The sequence below is a fragment of the Chrysochloris asiatica genome, unplaced genomic scaffold, assembly GCF_000296735.1.
Source record: "Chrysochloris asiatica unplaced genomic scaffold, ChrAsi1.0 scaffold00173, whole genome shotgun sequence".
NCBI lineage: Eukaryota > Metazoa > Chordata > Mammalia > Afrosoricida > Chrysochloridae > Chrysochloris > Chrysochloris asiatica.
Window position 1 is genome coordinate 3,593,627 of NW_006408691.1, and position 16,000 is coordinate 3,609,626.

Here is a 16,000-nt window from a genome sequence, read left to right on the forward strand (position 1 = left end):
GGTTTCTTGTGATACAATAGTGAATAATTGTTATCAGGACTGCTTGTGAGGGTTGGAAATGTAAAGGTAGACATTTTGTAGCAAGGAGGGGAGTGATTAGCTTTTCAGTCTAGGAGCAGAGGTCCCTGGGACCATCAAGGGAGAAGAGTGGAGAGCAGGACCCTACCCAAAGAAGCAGTGATGCCTGAGATGGAGGCAGTCGATGGAGCAACTGGGGACTTTAAACCCAGAGAGGGAGAGGGGCTATGTGCTGACGACTGGGGGGCAGGCTTATAGTGTATACCCTTTGGTTGGTTGATGATGCATGGAGGGGATTGTAACCATGGCAATGAAATGATATACGATAGGATGAATGTAAAACTAATGTTCTCCCATGTAAACTATCACATAATTCACAATAAAACATTAAAAAAAAAGATAACAACCTAATCCTGTCGATTGCATCTGATGTTAATAACAGTGTAGTAGTGAGAATTCACTACATCAGTTCCAAGGTGATCCCATCAGATCATATCATGGGACTGATTAGATCACATCTTAACTGTCAAACCTCTGAGAATCCTGGCCCAGCCAAGCTGACACACAACCCTATCACACTTAGATCCACGATCAGCACTCGTGGAAGCAGCAGTCAAGAAATTAAAGGACATATTGCATTGGGTGGGTTAATATGCTGAACTGCAAAGAAGGTTTGAAAGGCCGGTGGTTCAAGCTCCCTAGCCACTCTCAGAAATCCTATGTAGAGTCGTTATGGGTCAGAACTGACAGTACATAACAACAACAAATCTGCTGCCAAAGACCTCTGTAAAGTGTCCAAGAGCAAGGAGGTCACTTGGAAGACAGCAAAGTGCCTGGTATTTTCAATAACCTCATATGCAAGGCTGGACAATGAATCAAACAAATGGTAGAAAAGAATTGATGCATTTGATTTATGATGTTGGCAAAGAATATTGATAGTGCCATGGAGTGCCAAAGAAACAAATAGATTTGTGCTGGAAGAAGTATAGCCAGAATGCTCGTTAGAAACAGGGAGGGCCAGGCTTCATCTCATGTACTTGGGACACGGTATCCAGAGGGATCAGTCCCTGGAAAAGGACTCCATGTTTGACTAAGTAGAGGGTTTGTGAAAAAGAGGAAGGCCTCCAAGGAGATGGATTGCCACTGCAGCTGTCACCGTGGGCTCAATCACGACAATAATTGCAGAAGGGGCAGGACTCAGCAATGTCTCATTCTGTCATACACAGGGTCGCTGACTCAAAACAGGCACAAGGGTGCCTAACAACAACATTAAAAAAAACAAAAAAACCCAGCTGTCATGGTTTTGACTGATTCATGGTGACCCCATGTGTGCCTCGGGACTCGACTCCATAGGGTTGGTGATGGATGAATTTTTGGAAATAGATTGCCAGGCCTTTCTTCTGCGGTACTTCTGGAGAAGCTCGAACCTCCAACCTTTTAGTTAACAGCTGAGATATGTGCTATACTTCTTCATAAACCTGAAATGTTGTTACTATCAAGAGTTGATTCTGATCCCCGTGAGGTGATCCCACATATGACAAAACCAAGTATCTTGTGCCATACCCACGATCCTTGGAATAGTTGAGACAATTATTGCAGCCACCATTTGAGTGCCTTACATCCACAGAGACTCACTTTCTAACACAATGTAGGATGATATGTTATTGTGATCCATAGAAGCTTATCACCAGGACTTTCTTCCTAGTCTTAATCTTGGAGCTCCACTGAAACCTATCCATTTGAGATACTGGTGGCATAACTTCCAGAATCACAATAACACAAGCAACCACAGTATGACAAAATGACAGACAAAATTTGAAATTTGTTTCTACATATTATTACTAGGCTTCGAATTCTTCTGAGAATTTAATAAGATGGTGCCCAAAAGCACCTAGAACAATGCTTGGCATACAGTAGGTGCTTAACAGAAGCTGACGACTGTCTTGTCAAATTCTTGTTTGCTGTTTGGGGTCATACTTACTCCCTGAGCAGAGCCTCCTGCTCAGCAAGGTCATCCTGATGGGCTGGAGAGCTGGATCGGCGGCTTAGCGGGCTTCAACCGTCCTGGGCCTTCCACTAACCAGCTCAGACAGAGGAGCCTCTGTCCACTGGCCCCACCCAGTACCAGATTATCAAAGGTCAATGGAAGTCCTTACCCAACTGCCCACAGGCAAGGCAGGGTCAGCCCACGGCTGAGGGCCTGAGAAGAAAGGAGCGGGTGTTCAGTCCTTTCCCTCACCCCACACAGTCCTGGGGCAAGCACTGTGTCCTGCAGCCTCAGCCTGCTGGACATGCTGGTCCTAAAGTTTCTGCTTCTTTGGGTCATGCTCAGCGCAGACCCACAGCTGCACAGGAGCCCTTGAAGCATCTAAAGGACCAGCTCCTCCTGCTGACAGCAGGTGTTAACCTCCTTATAGTAAATCCCCAATGGTCACCATCCCCTCCCTCCTGCTAGGGACCCTCGGTGGCCCCCTCACTTAGTGAGCACCGTGTCAGGGGCCACCTCCTACTTCCAAGTCCAGTGTCAGGCACTGGCTCTGTCCCTAGAATCCTGGGGCTAGGTGCTGAGAGCTCAATGCACTAATACTGGGGACATTTCCAGGGCTCTAGCAGACAAGGGGAAGGAGAAGATGACCCCAAGAGGCCCAGATGTTTGAAGCTACAGGCCACGTGGCAGTCATTCCTGCCAGCCTTGCTTTGCATTCTGAATTCTCACGGGACCGGGGGGAGGCCAGGAAGGGCAGGACAATTCTTAGCGGTACCTTGTCCAGGCCCCTCTGACCACTGATCACAACTGCTCCTCTCCCTGGGATGGGTCTTAGGGGTTCAGTGGCTGCAGCAGGGCAGAGCCTGCCGGCCTTACTCAGGAGCCAGACAGAACCTCAGGAAGCCCCAGGGCCCAGAGCACCATCCATGGGCCAACTATTCATACGAACAGGGCCAGCTTGTCTCACAGGTGGCCTTTGTACACAGGAGGGCATCTCTGGATGCCTCTATGCTGGACAGACACTGGGAGAATGGAGAAGGGACAGTGCAGGGAAGGGGGTGTGCAGGCCAGGCTGCAGGTGTGCCAGGCAGGGCAACTCACTGTCCAAACTAAAATACCAAGAAAATGCCACGCTGGAGCACGGAGCCTGCAGTGCTGCTGTTTCCCAGCAGAGGGCAGCAAACACACACTGAAGCCTGGGGCCCTGGAGGAGGTGGCTGCACACACACACACACACACACACCCCACCCACACCCACACCCACCCCCACCCCCGGCTGCTTGGACCCAGAGACACACATCCTTACCCTGCCTACAGCACAGAGGCCTGAGGTCAGCAAAGGGATGGTGGGGGTCTTGAAGCTTACCAAGATGCAATGTGGTGGCCAAACGGAGGCTTGGCAAGGGCCTTTCCTGAAAAGGTAGAGGAGTCAGGAACAGCGCTGGCACACCTCGCACCTCTTGGGCTGAGTCCTGGGGCACTGGGTCACACCTGTGAGGCACCAGGCACTGCCAAGCTTCTATATGAGGGCCCTAGAGCCTGTGCTATGGGGTGGGCATATATAAGCATCTCTGCAAGGAGAGGCTGCATTAACATGTGGCACTGTGGGATAATGCACTGGACTGCAAGGTTGGTTTGAACAGCAAGGTCAGCAGTTCAAACTCACCAGCTACTCTTTGGAAACCCTCTACAGGGCTGCTATGAGTCATAACCAACTTGACGGCACTTAACAACAACAACAAGTATCCAGAAGAGAAGAGGTGAATGTTGGTTCTGTTCTTCCTGTCAGAGCACAGACATTGGGTTCTATTCTGATGACCCCGTGTTTGAAGGGGATTGGGGCAGACTTAAGTGTCATGAGAGACAGTGCTGGCGATGGAGAAGAATGATCAGATTGAGAATGACAGAAAGATAGTAGCAGGAAACTATAAGACTGTCTGCTTTGGGAGGTAGTAAACTTCCCGTCCGGGACGTATGCTCCAACACACTCAGTCTTGGGTTAGGGAGTCAGAGTCTGGCTCATGCCCCTCCATCCTGCTCTCCCTGACTGCCAGAGGGGTCTTTCCACCACATCTGATCATACTGCCCCTTTGCTTAAGCCGAGTGGTTCCTAGCTGCTCTTGAGATATGAACAGACTCCATGTCCTCTCTCCAGCCCACAAGACCCCTGCCCAATCTGTCCCACCCTCTCATTCCATTCTTCTCCCAGACTTTCTCTGCTCCCAGTCCCACAGGCTCCCTCTCCCCTCAGGGCCTTTGCACGTACTGCATCTCTGCCTACTACAGTCTTCTGTCCTCTCTTAATCTGACTCCTGCTCTTTCTCCAGCTCTCAGATTCTATGGCCCTTTTCTGTAGCAGTGGCACTGCCTCCCCCGCCCAGTACCACCCTCCCCCACATACACACACCGTGGGCACCCTCCCTGCTTTCCTCCGCTGTAGTTGTACGTTTACCCAGCCCACAGGCAGCGTGAGGACAGAGACCACGACTGCATCTTCCATGGTCTATACTATACAATACAATGCCCAGCACACAGTTGGTACTCAGTTGATATATTAAGAGGCGGTAGGAAAGCAGGAAAAAGAGGTATTTGTTGGAGGTGACTCTTCGGCCGGTCTCAGGAGAGAGTAGACGTCAGTCAGAGTATGCCGGTACTGCTGTAAGACAAGCAAGCCCCGAATCTCAGGGCTTACAGCACCAGAGGCGGTTCTACACGTGCTCACCTTTCACTGTGGGATTCAGACTGATGGAGGGACAGGGTGTGGTCACGTGGTTCCCTGAAGCGGCAAAGAACACCGGTCTCATCAATGGCCTATAAGAATCAGCTCTGGCTTCAGCCTGCTGCTTATGTCCCATTGGCCAGAACGTTATCACCTGACTCCATAGGCACAGAGGATGCTCCTCCCACTGGGAAGGAGTGCCAATTACTGAGTCGGGGGCGGAGGGCTGGGATGCTTGCTCCTATAGAGAAGGGAGCAGATATTCCTACCTCCCCACCCCCCCACCCCGTCACTTAACATTCCAGGGACGGAGGGAAGTGCTGGAGGAGGCATTTGTGGACAGGAAGATGGGCGCCATGGGAAAGTTGAGGGTTCTGTTCTAAGTGGAGGAGGCTGCTGGAAGCCTTGGAGACTGAGAACATGCCACTCTGCGGTGGGACGGGCTCATGGGGAGGGGAGGGTGGTGGCAGTGAGTGAGCTTGACGGTAGGCTGGGCAAGGGGGTGGGGAGAGATGTGCCTGATGGACTGGAGCAGACTCGGCTCAGGACCAGCACCTGTGCGGTCTTACACCTGAACAAGCACACCACCGCTTGTACGTTCCTGGAGTTCAGGAGCAGCCAACACCCACCAGGAAAAGCCAGGCTTGAGACCAGGCGAAGCTGTGTAAAAATTGAGCAAGCTCTTTTCTTTCCAGCCTCAGCATCCTCCCCTGTAAAATGGGGGTGACCACATAGTGATGAAAATGCTCGGGGTGCTCCTGAGTGCACATGCTTCAAAGAGCCGGAGTAACTGGAGAGGAAGCCTTCAGAAAGCAAGCCATTTCTGCAGCCTCCCCCCACCCCGAAAAAAAATCCCATGGCCAAGCCACGGTGACCTTATGTGACAGAGAGAACTGTCCCCATAGGGTTTTCTTGGCACAGCACAACATTCCATAATCTGTATGGAAACAGATCAGCAGGCCTTCGGTCTAGGGTGCTGGTAGGTGGATTCCAAGCCTTGGAGTGGCTTCTGATCCATAACAACTCTCTAGGACAGAGCAGAACTGTTCCTTGGGTTTTCCGTAACCAAATCTTTACAGGAGCCGACAGTCTCATCGGTCTTCTCGAGCGAAGCTGGTGGGTTTGAACCGCTGACCTTGCATTATTAGCCCAATGCTTAACCCACTGTGCCAACAAGACTCCTTTCCGGAAGGACCAAAACCCAGGAAAATAAGCCCACTGCCTTGGCGCTGATCTAACTCAGACAAGCCGGAAGCGCAGTGGGAGTAATAATTCACGGAGGCGGTTACAAGGACGCCGGGCCACTCCGGCCCTCCGCTGTGACACCCCGCCCTTCCATCGTCCCGCCCCTCCCCCACGGGTCCCGGCGGGAGAAGGGTGGGCGGGGTGCGCAGACCCGCCCTGGATCCTGCCGGAGCCACGCTGAGGCCCCTGGGGCCACGCGGCGGGACTCTGGCCCGAACGGGAGGGGCGAGCCAGGCCGGGCTACGCGTCACGTGAGCGCGGGCCGGCCCAGGTGCGGATGGTGACGCAGGCGGCCGGCCAGGGGCGGCGGCGGCGGCGGCGGCACAGGTGCCGGGGAGAGCGCTTCCCCGCTTGGCCCGTGCGTCTGCACCACTGCCTCCCTTTGAGTATTTAGACCCGCAGTCGCCGGGCCGAGCCGTGCTGCCTACCCAGGAGCCTACCTGGCCGAGGTTGTAGCGCGCCGCCGCCCCCCAGGTCGGCTGCACAGGAAGTGCGGAGGGCGGGGACCAGGAGGGACTGAGCGCCGAAGGACAGAGCGCAGCGCGCCCAGTACAGACGCCTCTTGGCGAGGGCGCAGCGCCTGGGAACTGGACCTGCCGCCCGCCCAAGGCACAGGTAAGCCGGAGGGACTGGGGAGGGGGCGCGCCTTCCTTTCCCTTGACTTTTCCCGCAAGCCCTGCCCCGTGACCCCGCCAACTTGTGCCCTCACCCCAACTCCTCTCCCTGCAGGAGGGAGTAGAGCACACACCCCCCTCTGGTGTCCCACCCCCTGCCTCAGAGGAACACGTTCTCTCACCTTAAACAACTTTTCCTTGGCCTGCCTGCTCTCTCTAGACATCAGAGCTGAGGGACTCTGGAAGCCCAGGAAGTTTCAAGGGGGGTCAGGACTGTGGCAGAATGATCCACCCAGAGGGTCTTCCCAGAACTGGCTCCTAAACCCTGTTTTGCTCTGAGAGTTCAGAGCAGCCTAAAAATGAAGTCTGACTCTTCCCCCAGGACAAGACTCTCCCTGCTGGGGTGAGGGTCCTGATAGAGGTGGGGTGCCACCTCTGTGCCTCCAGCTAAGAGGGGAGGGGCCGGACCCTTCTACTAATGAAATGTAGGGCCCACTTACTGGGAACACCAGTCACCCTGTCTTAGCGACCCAGCCTCAGTTTCTGCATGTGCAAAAGGGGAGCGGGAGATCCCTTTGAGTATTTGCTTGATTGCTAGGACCTTAGCCCAGTGCCCGTCAGAGGGGGCACCCACTGAGTGGCAGCCAAGGTATGCGGGGCTGTGGCCTCCCCTTCAAACAAGGGCAGGGCCTGACCCCTTCCCTGTGTCACTGAGGTCAACCCCCCCTGGGCACCACCTAGCAAAGGATTTGAGGGGTCCTTATGGGGCCAGCAGGGGGATCCTTGACTCTTTCTTTGTACTGTGTACAATGATACCACCCAACCTGTGCCCACCCAGAGACCTAGGGTATGCAGGTCAGCTGGACTCACATCCTGGCTTCCTAGGGACTAAGGGGAGTTCTGGTAGGGTAGTGGTTATGAATCGGGCTGCTATACTCAGGGTTAGCAGTTCGAAACTACCAGCTGCTCAGCCGGAGAAAGAGGAGGCTTTCTGCTCCCGTAAAGATTTACAGCCTCGGAAACCCTGTACAGGGTCACTATGAGTCAGAACCGACTCCATGGCACATGACATAACAAGGGGGAGTTACTGGACCATTCTGAACCACTCTCAATTTCCTCACCTGTAAAATGGGAGCAATAGAGTGTACCTAGAGGTTGTTTCTCTGGGTAGCTGTCACAGCTGCTGTTCTGGGACAAAATGCCCTTCTGATACGGAAGTCAGAAAACAAGGATCTCGGGAGTCAGGGGGTCAGCCCTGCCCAGCACCAGGGTCCAGGCAGAATCTGGGTGTTTTGAAAGGTTTTCCACCCTAAGCTGATGTCACCAAGAATGGGATGGAGTGAGCTTGTCAGGGTTTGGGGGGAAGGGTGACCCCAAGGGCTTTGGCTCCCCTTACAGGAGTCGCTCTTTATTTAAAGATGAGGAGAGCATATCATGCCGTGGGTACAAGCCTGTTTCTTGATTGGATTGAGCACAACCCCTCTCCCTTGGAGTCTGGCTCCTGGGGGTTCAGTTTGAGTTTCCAGCTTCATTTTGATACTTGTCTCCTCTGCGGTGGCATGATGCTTGGGTGACCTGTAAAAGGGACCATGCATAGAGAATGGCACCAACAAGGGAGATCACAGCAGCTTTGCTTTACCCACGCGTGAACCTGTCTGACTCACCTGGTTTACTGTGTGCAGCCTCCGGTTTGGGGTATGTCGGGGTCCTCACTCGCCTCTCTACACATCCCCTCTGCACCTGGTTTTCTCAGCTGGCAGAAGGAGAACTGTCCCACCTGCTGGAAGTTCAGTGAGGGACTAGATGTCATAAGTGAGCCAGCGTTTGTAGGACACACCTGTGTGTGTATTCAGAGCTGGTGAGCCAGGCAGCTGGGGAAATGTTACTTGTCAGGGTTACCTGTCTGACTTAGGGTTCTGATTTCCATTGGGTGCTTCCTGGGGAACACAGTATGCATGTGAACTAGCCCTGAGTGTCTAAATGTTTGGACTCAGAACTGGGCGCTAGGGAGCTATGGGTGGGCTTGTTTCGATGGGCCCTACTATGCTGAGCCAAGAGGATTGTTTATTATCTGATAACTATAACGGCTGGTGCCCAGAGCCTCATTGTAGGGGACACATGGAACGCTTCTGCGGGGGCGGAAGGGTTATGTCCAAGGTGGGCAGGCCCATGAGGGTCTCCACCTCTGTGGAGGTGGCCCTCTAGTTATCCAAAGCAGGGTTTCTCAACTTGGGCACAGTTGACATGTGGGCCTGGTTATTCTCTGTCCTGTGAATTATAGGGTGGTTAGCTAATTCCCTGGCTACCCACTAGATGCTGGGTAGTAAAAACCAAAAATGTCTTCAGTCACTGCTGTGTGTCCTCTGGAGGTTATAGTGGCCCAGTTGAGAGCATTCAGTTGAGCTAAACCCCTGGCCCCCTTTCAAATGTGGCTGCTTTCTGTGTGGCATGCACTTTTCCAGCCAGAATCCTGCCCCTAAACTGTGTGCACTTGGCCGAGCTGAATTACCTTAGGATGTTGGTACTGCTGTGTGTTGAGTTTGTATTAACAGAGGCTGGGTAAGGATGGGTGCAGGAAAGGTGTGTGGGGGGGTGGTCAGCTGGTCCTAGAGGCCTGGGTCCCCTGACTGACTTGACTGGTGAGCAGTAAGGGAGGGACATGGGTACCCCAAGGATGGGACCATGTTGGAGCTAGTGATAGAAGCACATACGACAGAGTCTCTAAACTAGGGGCAGTGTGTGTCCTGGTGATAGTGGGGCAGCTGTGACCAGAGTCCACAGGTCCTGGGTGGGAGGAATAAGCTTCTTCGAGATCATGCCGGCTCTAGGCTATCAGCCACCACGTCTGTCTATACCGTTCCCCAGGAGACTTCAGGGAGGCACTGTGCAGAAACCACCCATCCCAGAGCAGAGACCACTGGATATGGATGCTGTGGGTGGTGAGGGGCTAAAGACAGCCACCAAGAAAGAAATGTGTGCACGCGTGTGCGTAGGTATGTGTGCCCAGGCACACGAAGCTGGCTGTCACCAACATACTGCCTCCAGAGTAGAAGCAGATGGCTGGGACCACTGGACATTTGAGGAAAACCTGAGAGTCAGCCCACAGAGGCTGAGACAGACTCTGAAAATAGTGCCTGGAGGAACCGGAGGCAGGCTAACAAACAGAGAGAAACTCTTTGTACTTTCTCTTGTTAACTTTTTATTGTGGTTTGGGGGGGATGTTTTATAGAGCAAATCAATTTTCCATTCAACAATTGATACAAGTTTTGTTTCATACTATTGATTGCCATCCCTACAAGTAGCAACTCATCCCACTTGCTCACTGTGTGGACTGTTTTTCTTCATCCTTCCTACTTTCTAAACTTTGTCTCCGGGCAGCTGCTGCCCTTTTGATCTCATATTCTTGACTGTTCTCTAAGGAGTGCATACATACCTCACTGGGGTTACTGTTCACCTCATAGATAAGCCTGCTGTTTAGCTGAAAGTTGAACCACAGGTGTGAGTTCAGTTTGACTGGGGCCCGTGGGAGAAATTCATTTTAAAGAGCATATAATCAGTATCACCTAAGACACCGTTGCATCCATAAAACAAGAACAGGGCACTATGCAGTAAGAGTAATGAGAGCTCCAAAGAGAGCCCTGGGTATGCTAATGAAAATAAAACTGCAGGGGGGGCGAAGATTAGAAATCACCCATAAAAGGAGTACAAAAAGATGAGAACAAATAAGAAATTAGGGGAGAATTCTAGAGGTTGCAACACTCTATGGGTATTCCAGAAAGAAAAAAGGCAGAGAAAAGGGAGTCAAAATAATAATTTATTAATAAAAATTCAAATAAACCCCAAAACTAAAATACATGCAGATTTTAAAAACACCTATAACTAAAATGGAAAGTCTCACCGCCTGGCTGGCTCAGCAGCTAAATGTGGATCCTTTGAGAAGCATGCCACCACCAAAAAATGTTAGGGTTCCTAGGCAAAAGGGGAGAGCCCCCAAGCCTTTAGCAGGGCTGGGAGTATGAGGAAAACCACAGCCCATAACCCAGGACCGAGACACCACATTGGCTGACGCCATTCTATGACACTGGAAGACAAAAGAGAAAGGAATGATGACGTCAGAATTCTAGAAGAAAATCATTTCTAACAGAAAACCTAAAGTCAAAGTCCAGCTGTCAGTCAAGGTGAGGTGTGGTCCACAAAGAACGTTTCCAGGTAACCGTTTCCAAGTCCTACTCTCAGGTGTCTTCCTTAGAAATGAGCTGAGATTGTGAAGGAAGGTAGTCAGAAAGAGGACCAAGACCAAGTGGACAGAGCCCTGAATCCCAGAAACCACTGGAAGGGCGACCCAGGGTCCCAGACCAGGCAAACCTGTACTAATGTGTGGAACATGTAGAAATGATGCTCCAAAAAGCACGTGACAAGGATGTTGGAACATTTGGGGAAACATTAACAGGATAGAAGAGGTCAATAAAAGAGGAGGGAATGATTAACAGCAAGAAGATGAGGTCTTTGGCCAACATAAACCCCACCATGACATCACGTGCAGGGCCGGGGCATGGAGGAGGGTGAAGTCTAGCAGGTGTTCGTTGGCTCTGGGGAGCAGGGCAATGTGGAGGGGGATACCTTTCTTTCATGATCAGCCCACGGGCATTAGTTAACAGTGAAATTATGGCCATGTATGAGGGGCTTCAAAAAGTTGGTGGAAAAAAGTGAAATGGAAAGATAATGGAATTTTTTTATACCCACAGGTCTAATATAGTTTTGATAGAGGACCATGGGTATTTACCTCTGCTGCAAAGAAATCCATGAATGTGGCAGAGATACAGGGGACAGAGTTATGAAAACTTTTTAGACATAGCCAAACACCTTAAGGAGTCCTGGTGTGGCGCTGTGGGCTAATGCGCCAGACTGCAAAGTCAGTTTGAACTGCAACGTCGGTGGTTCAAGCTCACCAGCTACACAGGGTTGCTATGGGTCGGAAACGACTCGACGACACTTAACAACAACAAAACACCTTAAGGGAATGAGTCACTGGGCTTAGGGGTTCAAGGCCATAGTCTTAGGTGATTCCAAGGTCAATTGGCATAGCATAGTCCACAAAGACAATGTTCTACATCCTACTTGGGTAAGTAGTGACTCAGGTGTTAAAACTTATACACAGCCATCCAAGGTACAACTGAAAAAGTGATAAAAATTGGAGACACATCAAAATAATTCATCCCATGGCCATGGGAACAACAGTCTCCATGACACTGAGACCAGAAGAACTAGATGGTACCCATCTACCACTGCTGACTGCTCTGAAAGGGGTCAAATTAAAAGACCCTGGATAGAGAGGGAGAATAATGTAGAACAAAACTCAAAATCATAAAAACGCACCAGGCTTATTAGTCGGATAGAACCTGGTGGATCCTTCAAGACTGTGGTCTTGGCAATCCTTCAGGTGTGGAGTGAGCTCACCCCACACAGCTCCATTTTCAGCCCGACAGTAGATTGGTCTAACAGGAGAGCAGTAACATTAATCACTCTATCTTAGAATAATCAACCATTTGACATCAAAGGGACAGCATTACCCAAGGACAAAGTTCAGAAGGGTTTGGAAAGAAGAAGGAATGGAGATGGGAAATGAAAATACAAGCCAGTGGTGACACGGAACGGAAATGAAACAAACTGTGTCTGGATTGTTGAATGTGAAACTGATGATCTGCCCTTTGAACCTTTGTCCAATTCACAATAAAAAAGCAGCCTCTCAGGATTGGTAGAAGTGATTTCATACAAAATCATTGAAAAATATTCAGGTATTTATCTTTTGTGCCTGTCGCAGAGTGACTTGTTGCCCCACCCCCCAAAATAATAATATTTTTAATTCCTTGCCCATGTCCTTGTGTTTTGAACTAGGGTTTTCTGTGTTATGTTAATTAAATGATGGTGATGGTGGTATGTCGCTGAGTCAGTTGTGACTCAGAGCAACCCTGTGTAGGGTTTCTGAGGCTGTAAATCTTTCCAGGAGTAGAAACGGTCCTCTTTCTCCCAAGGAGCAACTGGTAGATTTGAACTATTGACCTTGCAGGTAGCAGCCTGGCTAGTCATCCACTACACTATCCTGGCTCCACTCCTGAGTTATAGAAAGATTAGATCAGAAGGAGTACACTGGGTGAGGGTCATCTATACACAAAGAAACAATGAGAAAATGCATTTTCTTGAACTTTTTTGAAGCCCCCCCCTCATATTTCTCACGTAGCGTAGTGGTTACGAATCGGGCTGCAAACCGCAAGGTCAGCAGTTCGAAACTACCAGCTGTTCCGCGGGAGAAAGATGAGGCTTTCTGCTCCCGTAAAGATTTACAGCCTCGGAAACCCTGTACAGGGTCGCTATGAGTCAGAACCGACTCCACGGCACACAACAACAACATATTTCTTTGAGCAAACTAAAAATGAGAACGCAAAGAAACTGTGGTCCAGCTACGTCTACGGAGTCCCTGTTGTTGTTGTTATGTGCCGTCGAGTCAGTTCCGACCCATAGCGACCCTGTACAGGGTTTCCAAGGGTGTAAATATTTACGGGAGTAGAAAGCCTCATCTTTCTCCCGCGGAGCGGCTGGTAGTTTCGAACCACTGACCTTAAGGTTCGCAGAGTCCCTGGGTGGTTTAAAAGTGAAGCGCCCTGTTGCTAACTGAAAGGTCAGTGGTTTGAATCTACCAGAAATCCCTCAGAAAAAAAGTCTCTCAGAGGGGGCACCTACGGCCTGGTGAAATACTTCCAAAAATCCAGCCATTGAAAACCCTGTGGAGCGCAGTTCTATTTAGATAACACCTGGCGTCTCCATAAGTCAAAATCAACTCCACAGCAACCGACAAAGCGAGTCTACCTAGAGGCACCTCAGAACAAAGGCCTGGAGACCTACTTAAGGCTGCCATTGAAAAGCTCTGAGACACAGTTCTAGTCTGACACACATGGGGTCTCGATGAGATGGAACCAAGTCCACAACTGGTTGGTTTCTATGGGTTTGGGTAGCGTAGACAGTTAATACGTTCAGCTGTTAGACAAAAGGTCGGTGGTTTGAGTTTACCCAGAATTGCCTCAGAAGAAGGGTTTGGCAACCTACGTCCAAAGCACCAGCCATTGAAAACTTTATGGAGCACAGTTCTACTGTGACACACACGGGGTCGTCATGAGACAGGGTCAACTCAATGGCATCTGATTTACTCTGGCTGTAGTCCCAGGGGCCCATCCCCTGCAGGGTTTGGGGTCCTGGAACTGCAGTGCACAGAGTGAGTCCCCTGCCATGTTCCCTCAGTGGGTCCGGTGCCAGACAGAATGGCACCCCAGCAGGGGCTCCTGGGCCTTGGGTGTGGCCACCTGGCTGGGAATGAAGGTCACACCCAGCAATGGCTGACCCAACAGGTTCTCCATTTAGGCGCCTTGGAGCAGACTTTGCCCTCACCCGGGGAGAGGGTGTTGCAGGCGGTAGGCTATATGCAGGTCTGGCTAAGAGTGAGCTGCTGAGGCTCCAAATGGGGGTGGGGAGAGAGTGTGGGCATGGGAAGGAGGGAGGAGCAGAGATGGGGATAGACAGGTCCGGGCTCGTGCACACGTGGAAGTGGTGTTTATTCGGTAGGCGGCGGGGCCTAGCAATGTTGCTCGTCTTCGATGCCACCTGTTCTGTATAATTGTGCAAAGTGTCTCCAAGTTTGAAATCCCTGTGCTGTGATTGTGGTTGTGTTTAAGTGTCACCAAGTTGGTTGTGACTCATAATGACCCCATGTGACAGACTAGAACTGTTGCATGGCTGTCATTTGCAGAAGCAGGTCTCCAGATCATTCTCCTGTGGAACTGCTGGGTGGGTTCGAACCACCAACCTTTCAGTTGGTGCCACCAGAGCTCCTCTACAAGGACCTGAGCACATTGAAAATAAAAGGACAGCACTTTTGTCATTGTCTGCTTACCTGTTGTTGGTAAGCACCATCGACTCGGTTCTGACTGATAGCAACCCTGTATAGGGTTTATGAGGAGTAGCTGGTGGGTTCAAACCACCAACCTTGCGATTAGCAATCCAGTGCTTATCCCTGCTTATCACACAGGACCCTCTGGCTTCCTAGGTGGGTGCATTTTGCCTAAATAAAATAAGCCCATTTCCCATCTAGGTGGCCAGAGCATGATGCATCAGGAGCTTTATTCTGGGTGACTGAGCCTCAATGGTACAGGCAGCCTCCCTGCCAGGCCCTGGGCCAACCAGACCACATGTCACAGCCTCACTCCCGGGGGAGGGTGCTGTGGCCATCGCTGTCCTCAGAGCCTGGAATGTTATGTGGAATGTGCAGGCTGCCCTCCCAGTGTGGGGGAGCCAGGTTCCATGTAGCTCCGCCTTGGGTCCCAGAACACACTCAGCCCTGCACGCTTTTCTGGGGTGGTTTTAGCAGAGCTACTGGATGCCCCTCAGTGGTTCCTGACTGTGGTGTGATTTACATCAGTCATGTGGCTAAGGAGGGATTCTTGGCTGTATCTTGGACCTCCCATGGGAAGCCCAGACCCAGCATGAGCAGTGAATATGTGATGTAGACTGGGAACTGGGACCCTCTGGTCGTTCCAGGTGGTGGTGCCACTTTGGGGTCCAGGAAGCCGTGATCCAGAGGGTCTGTGTCCACCCACAGCCCTGGTCCCTCAAGCAGTGATAAGATTCCAAACCCCACTGCCATGGAACTGCAGGGATTGTCTAGGGTGGGCATTCCCTTCCAAATCTCTTCCAAAACAGGAAGTGGCATGGCCATAGGTAAGCTCTGAATCCCCAAGCCTACCTTCAAGTTGGGCTGCTACGAACAGGCGACTTGGGGGCAGCAGGCCTCAGTTGGCTCCCACTCATGGGACTTCATAATCTTAGTGTTGGTGAAGTTCAGGCTCTGTAGGGGGCCTGGGGAATGATGGCTTTTTCCCTTTTATTCTGTTTCCATCAGTATAAAAGGGAAAAAGTGAACAGGGCAAGTTTTGTCCGTGTTATTTTGGACCGACGAAGCTCTCCAGCCCCGGTCAGGGCAGCATGCGGCAGCTTGTGTTCTAGCTCTGATTAGCCACGGCTGTGCGGCACGGGCCATGCGGTGCTTGCTCTGTTCTGCACACTTTCCTTAGACGAACTCACTGACTTTATCAGTTGCCCTGGAGTTGAGTCCGATCCATGGCACCCCGGGTGTCAGAGTAGAACTGTGCTCCACAGTGTTTTCAATGACTGCTTGGTGCCGTGGGCTGCTACTGGCAAGGTAAACGATTCAAACCCACCAACTGCTCCACAGGAGAAAGACCAGGCTGTCTGCCCCTGTAAAGGTTTACAGTCTTTTGGAAACCCTCCTCTCTCATGTAAGTCAGAATCAGTTAGGTGACAATGGGTTGGTGGTGGTGGTGTCTTAGGAAGTTGCTCCCCAAGCCTTTT

At 51.2% G+C, this 16,000-nt stretch overlaps 1 pseudogene; it reads left to right on the forward strand.

The window, feature by feature from the left end:
* Nucleotides 1–8,378, forward strand: part of LOC102829370 — a 19,553-nt pseudogene extending 11,175 nt beyond the window's left edge.
* Nucleotides 8,379–16,000: the final 7,622 nt, after the last annotated feature.